A 7,341-nucleotide genomic window follows, 5' to 3' on the forward strand; every position below is an offset into this window, starting at 1 on the left:
GTAGCCTATTATAAAGCCCTGAGAGCATATGTTAGACTTGTATTAAGTCATATCAATGGCTTAATGCAATTTTTGTCTTGAAGCCTGAAACTTGTAAGAAAATGACTTTTTTTTTTTTTTGAGAAAGAAATGTGAAAATAAAAACCACTGAAGGTTTTTAGAACATCAGTGCAATCTGAAAACCTTGCAGGTATGCGTGCTTCTGTGCTTTTGAATGCCTTTATCATCTGGTCTTGGACTATTTCCATTTGATGTTCAGAAGTTCTCGTTGATAGGACTGGCTTCTTAAATGCTGTACTCTGCCCTTTTAAATAAATGATTTAAATGTGATTTGAAAAACTGTTGTCTTTTGTGTTTTTTCACTCATTTGTTTTATTACCAAAAAACCTCTTACCAGTCCACACTTTGCTGTGAGGTTCAGAGAATGGCTTCCTCCCAAAAGCCAGGACACCTAAGAGCAGAGAACGTCAATAGCTTTTAAGACTCCAAAGTCGGGGCCGGCTCTTTAGTTTTCATTTCCCTTTAAAATCCATTCTCTCTGGCAGCTTTTGCTGTATGAGCCTGCACTCTTTTCCTCTGAGATATAACCTTATGTACTTATTAATTTGCATGACTGATCTGATTATTTCCAATGTTAGACTATATTTGTGTGGCTTATGCTCCTTTTCCGATTGAGCTATTAACCTGGGTCAGAAGCTTTCAGATCTTCCCCAAATAGGAGGTCTTGGATAGAGAGCAGAGGGCCTAACTGGCCACACTGGGGAAAGAAATATTTTTACCAAAAAGAATGTGTTGGGGCTCGAGTGACTTAGAGCTGAAAGGACACATAGGCTGGGAGAGAGGAGTGAGTGTAACTGAAAGGCTTATTTTTAATCCACACCAAGCTTTGTGAATATTTTTAGCAAGATTTTTTTGTATCAAAGCTGACCGTAGAGACAGGTATGGCCTTCAAAATGCAACAAGATCTGAAGATAAAGACAGGTATGTCATGTGAGATAGAAGTTAAAAACAGTGATGTTATATTTAATCTGGCTCTAGGCAATTTTCCAGATGAATGTTTTTACCAAGTACACAGGATGACCTCTGAAGATTCAGGAAAGGAGGCAGGGAACCAAGGTAATGCCAGCAAACAGCTCCTTATTTAAACTGCAACAGAAGTGTTGGCATGAAAATACGACTCTAACCCTTCTTGCCACTCGACCTGGTGTGATCAGCCTGCAGGAAATCTCCCTGCTGGGTAGGTTGAACAACCTAGGGATTCTGGATCAAGGCTTTACTGCAATGCAGCTACACAATGGAAATTTTGGCTCAAGTTCACCAGCCAGCACCCTTCCGGGGGGAAAAAACCCCCACTGTATTGTATATTTAAATCTGCTTTATTGAGAAGCAATTTACATGCAGTAAAATCTGCCATTGGTAAGTGCATGATTAAATGAGTTTGGACAAATGTATACAGTTGTGCGAAGGCTATATCATTACCACACAAAACATTTCCATCATCTCTCGGAAGTTCTCTCGTACCCTTTGGTAGTCGGCTCTTCCCCTCAGCGCCTAGGCCCTGGCAACCACTGAGCTGCTTTCGATCTCTGTGGAACCGAACCATAGGAGCATTTTGAGCCTGGTTTCTTCAGTTTCCTCTTGAAAAAGAGAACTAATGGGATCAAAGTACCCCAGGGGATAGCCGGACGTTATCAGTGGTGCTGGGGTTCCCTATGTTTTCTTATTTGGGAGGAGGTTGCACAGGGGATTGTGAACAGCTATGGTGAGCTCCTGCCTTTATAAGTGCTCCCTGGTGGCCGGCTTGAAATCGGCATGCGGAGGGGTCCAGCTCCGAGCGTCAATCAAGCCTGCCTGGCCTCACTGCCCAAGCTTGGAAGTTCCCTTTCCAGCAGCCCTTTTTGATATTTGTTCTCTAATGTGTACCCCCTGTATCGCCAGCGTGCAGATCCAGATGACCCCTGAGAGTGATGAATAGTGGTGCATTGTGTTTAACAGGACAAGATTTGTAGTCAAGCCAAACTGGATTTGACTCTTTGCTCTGCTGCTCATGGGTGGTATGGCTTTGGGCAAGTTCCTTAATTTTTCTGACACTCACTGTCATTTTCTGTATAATGGGATAAAACCACCTACCTCAGAGTCCTGTTGGGTGAATTAAGTGATACTAAGTATATAAAATGTTCAGTTCAGTTTGGGGCACATGCAGCCTTCCCTGGTGGTTCAGATAGAAAAGGATCTGCCTGCCTGCGATGCAGGAGACCCAGATTCGATCCCTGGCTTGGGAAGACCTCCTGGAGAAGGGAATGGCAACGCACTCCAGTATTCTTGCGTGGAGAATTCCTTGGTGGGTTACAGTTACAGAAGCCTGGTGGGTTATAGTTCATGGGTTTGCAAGGAGTTGGATATGACTGAGCGACTTAACACACTGCCTTCAACTGAAGGTTATTATCCCTGCTTATCCTCTTGGACTTTAAATTCAAAGCGGTCATTGCTTGACAAGATACAAAGCTTACTGGGGTCAGAGTTTACATCCTCTCCCCTAAAACTTGTGGCAAAGTAACTCTTTGAGCAGATGCCCTTTTGGCTTAGAAGAGCTCCATCTGTTGGGACTTTGCTTGTCCTCATGTTCAAGATCAACCCTCAGAGTGGATGTTTTCTACCCTTGAACTCCACGAGACACACTGACAGGAGCAGCAGGAACTGAGACTGCCTCCCTTTGCTTTTGAGCCACTGAAAACCTAAATGAAGGCTGGTTGTCATCAAGCCCCACGGATGGGCCCAAAGTAGATGGACGTGTTCTCCTATTGGAGCTTCCCTGGTGGCTCAGATGGTGAAGAATCTGCCTGCAATAGGGGAATCGTGGTTTTGATCCCTGGGTCAGGAAGATCCCCTGGAGAAGGGAATGGAAACCCAGTTTTTACTGGAATCAATAAGCACATTTGTCTTCTCAGAACATGAGTGAGTATTTATTTTGTGCTTCACTCTTAACAGAATGAATTTATCTTTGGAGATCTGTTGTCACTGTCTTCCTCTCTTCTTGACTCGTGAATCGGTGAAAGGGCAACGGTGGTGATCAGGTGGAGTGTGACTATGCGGCCGCCTTCGGGATGATGCTGGGATGTTCTGGGCTTGAGACCTCAGTCATCGCAAGCAGATGTCTCACCACGATGGATGATTAGCCTCCTATGCTCCAGAATGTTCCGGAACAACAAAAGGGTAGATTGTGACACATCAGAAAATGAGAGGCAGGCGCACTTCTGAGGCTTGCTCCCAGCCAGGGGAACGGACCAGCTGGCCTGGCTCATCCATAAGCGATGCTCTTTGAGCTGTCACTTGGGCTGCCAGGCCTCACATCTGTAGCCTGGGATGTGCCCACTTGTCTCTGAGATCGGCATCTGCTCCTGGATCACTTTCAAAGGGAACAGCCCCTGTTATCGAGGTCCACTGTGGAGAAAGACGGACTCCACTCCGTCCAGAGAGGGGGCTTCTGCTTGGGTGCCCTCCCCGGAAACCACGTGTTCCCCTGTGAGGATGGTTCTCTAGACCTCATCCCTGCAGGAATACTAAAGGCCTAAGAAACCTAAGCTTATGAGAAGGCTTTTATGGACTTTTTCTGCAGTTCGGTGTATATGGCGGGTGACGGAGGATGAGGATGGAGCGATGAGCAGGGGTGGGGTTTATATGACATGAAAGGAATTTCGCTCCTGAACCTTCCACCTGAGAAATTTATGCTGATCTCCACCTCTCTTTGTTTTTAGTTGAATGTGTTGCTTCTGGTTTGTTTGTTTTCACTTTTTGCTTCGTTTGTGGTGGTTTTGTGGCATATATTGTTTTCATGTCAGTATTACCAGTGCCTTACTCTGACTTTCACCCCAGTGGCTGTTATCAGTCAGAGTTTAGTGCAGAAACATAACAAGCTCTTTCAACTGGGGTGATGCTAACGCCATATTGGATAAACCTCACAGCTCCAGGAACATAGCACAAGGCCAGCTTTCCCCGCCCTCACTTTGGCGGCGCTGCTGTCGCCATTTTATTCTTGGCTATTCCATCTCTAACATCTTCCTCATCCGCAACATCACTTTCTCCACCCCCCAGCACGCCAGTGGTGGTTGTGCCTGGTGCCACCCTGGTGGCGTAGAGCTTCTTTTCCAAGATGCCTCTCTTCCAAACCCTGATTCAGGGATGCAGACTCCGCCCATCCCCACCTGCGGCTCCAGCGTCCCCACCCATGGCTTCCAAGGTCAGGGCGCTTGTCTGAGGCAGACAAGCAAAGGGAGGGCAACATGGAGGGTCCTAGGTGGAGGCTGTTGGGCTCAGGTCTGATGTCCAGTTGTGATGCACTGTGACGGCTCACCACCCGTTCAGCCACACCCAAAGCACAGGCCACACCCAGCTGCAAGGGAAGCTGGGAAACATAGCATGCGTCTGGGTACACAGGAGAAAAGCAAATGGTATTGCAAGGAGAAAAGGATGTAGTTACTTTACAAAATCCCTGGAAAGGCTGGAGGCATGACAACCAGTGAAAGTTGCTCAGTCTTGTCTGACTCTTTGCGACGCCATGGACTATATAGTCCTTGGAATTCTCCAGGCCAAGATACCGGAGTGGGCAGCCTTTCCTTCCTTCAGGGGACCTTCCCAACCCAGGGATCAAACCCAGGTCTCCTGCATTGCAGGCAGATTCTTTACCAGCTGAGCCACAAGGGAAGCCCAAGAATATTGGAGTGGGTAGCCTATTCCTTCCCCAGGGGATCTTCCTGATCTAGGAATTGAACCGGGGTCTCCTGCATTGCAGGTGGATTCTTTACCAACTGAGCCAGAAGCTGCCATTTTAGTGTTTAGCTTTGAGGTCATGCCCCTACAAATCACACAGAGACTGAGAACACATATCTACTACCATATCAACCACAGAAATCAGGAAGCCACTGGTGGTAGCTTCACGCCCTTCAAATTGGTACCCTGTGTGTTAGTCATTCAGTCCTGTCCGACTCTTTGTGATCTCATGGACTGTAGCCCTTCAGGCTCCTCTGTCCACGGGATTCTGCAGGCAAGAATACTGGAGTGGGTTGCCATGCCTTCCTCCAGGGGATCTTCCTGACCCAGGGGTCAAATCCCATTCTCCTGCATTGCAGGCAGATTCTTTACCATCTGAGCCACCAGGGAAGCCCTTCAAACAGGTACCAGGCATTGCGAAATGGAGTCCATTTACTGCCAACTCAGCCTGGTGGGCTACAGTCCATGGGGTTGCTATGAGTCGGACGTGACTGAGCGACTTCACTTTCACTTTTCACTTTCATGCATTGGAGAAGGAAATGGCAACCCACTCCAGTGTTCTTGCCTGGAGAATCCCAAGGACAGCGGAGCCTGGTGGGCTGCCGTCCATGGGGTTGCACAGTGTCAGACATGACTGAAGCGACTTAGCAGCAGCAGCAGCAGCAGCACACCTCAGCTGACTTATCCACTTGTGCACCAAGAAACGCTTCTGTCTTCCCAGACCCTAAATGAACCCAGAAATATGTCTCCAGAAGATGCTGAGAAAAGTAGTTTATTCTTCTTTCCCCTGTGATACAGGGAAGATGATAGAAAAGTTTGGGACACGGCAATCTCATCTGATGATCACTGCTTTCACCATCTTTCTTTTTCACTGTACCACGTGGCTTGTCGGATTTTAGTTCCCTGACCAGGGACTGAACCTGAGCCCTTGGCAGTGAAGGTGGGGAGTCCTAACCACTGGACCTCCAGGGACTTCTGGCTTACACTACTCCTGATGCTCCCATTTGGTCTCTGGTAACCACTTCTGGTCATAGCAAACACCCTCTTCCAACAACACAAGAGAAGACTCTACACATGGACATCACCGGATGGTCAACACTGAAATCAGATTGATTATATTCTCTGCAGCCAAAGATGGAGAAGCTCTATACAGTCAACAAAAACGAGACCAGGAGCTGACTGTGCCTCAGATCATGAACTCCTTATTACCAAATTCAGACTCAAATTGAAGAAAGTAGGGAAAACCACTAGACCGTTCAGGTATGACCTAAATCAAATCCCTCATGATTATACAGTGGAAGTGAGAAATAGATTAAGGGCCTAGATCTGATAGATAGAGTGCCTGATGAACTATAGATGGAGGTTCGTGACATTGTACAGAAGACAGGGATCAAGTCCATCCCCATGGAAAAGAAATGCAAAAAAGCAAAATGGCTGTCTGGGGAGGCCTTACAAATAGCTGTGAAAAGAAGAGAAGTGGAAAGCAAAGGAGAAAAGGAAAGATATAAGCATCTGAATGCAGAGTTCCAGAGAATAGCAAGAAGAGATAAGAAAGCCTTCCTCAGCGATCAATGCAAAGAAATAGAGGAAAACAACAGAATGGGAAAGACTAGAGATCTCTTCAGGAAAATTAGAGATACCAAGGGAACATTTCATGCAAAGATGGGCTCGATAAAGGACAGAAATGGTATGGACCTAACAGAAGCAGAAGATATTAAGAAGAGGTGGCAAGAATATACAGAAGAACTGTACAAAAGAGATCTTCACAACCCAGATAATCACGATGGTGTGATCACTCATCTAGAGCCAGACATCCTGGAATGTGAAGTCAAGTGGGCCTTGGAAAGCATCACTATGAACAAAGCTTGTGGAGGTGATGGAATTCCAGTTGAGCTATTTCAAATCCTGAAAGATGATGCTGTGAAAGTGCTGCACTCAATATGCCAGCAAATTTGGAAAACTCAGCAGTGGCCAGAGGACTGGAAAAGGTCAGTTTTCATTCCAGTCCCAAAGAAAGGCAATGCCAAAGAACGCTCAAACTACCGCACAATTGCACTCATCTCACATGCTAGTAAAGTACTGCTCAAAATTCTCCAAGCCAGGCTTCAGCAATACGTGAACCATGAACTTCCTGATGTTCCAGCTGGTTTTACAAAAGGCAGAGGAACCAGAGATCAAATTGCCAACATCCGCTGGATCATTGAAAAAGCAAGAGAGTTCCAGAAAAACATCTATTTCTGCTTTATTGACTATGCCAAAGCCTTTGACTGTGTGGATTACAAGAAACTGTGGAAAATTCTGAAAGACATGGGAATAACAGACCACCTAACCTGCCTCTTGAGAAATATGTATGCAGGTCAGGAAGCAGCAGTTAGAACTGGACAAAGAACAACAGACTGGTTCCAAATAGGAAAAGGAGTACTTCAAGGCTGTATATTGTCACCCTGCTTATTTAACTTATATGCAGAGTACATCGTGAGAAACACTGGACTGGAAGAAACACAAGCTGGAATCAAGATTGCCGGGAGAAATATCAATCACCTTAGATATGCAGATGACACCACCCTTATGGCA

Source organism: Capra hircus, chromosome 12 (genome assembly GCF_001704415.2).
Source record: "Capra hircus breed San Clemente chromosome 12, ASM170441v1, whole genome shotgun sequence".
Lineage (NCBI taxonomy): Eukaryota > Metazoa > Chordata > Mammalia > Artiodactyla > Bovidae > Capra > Capra hircus.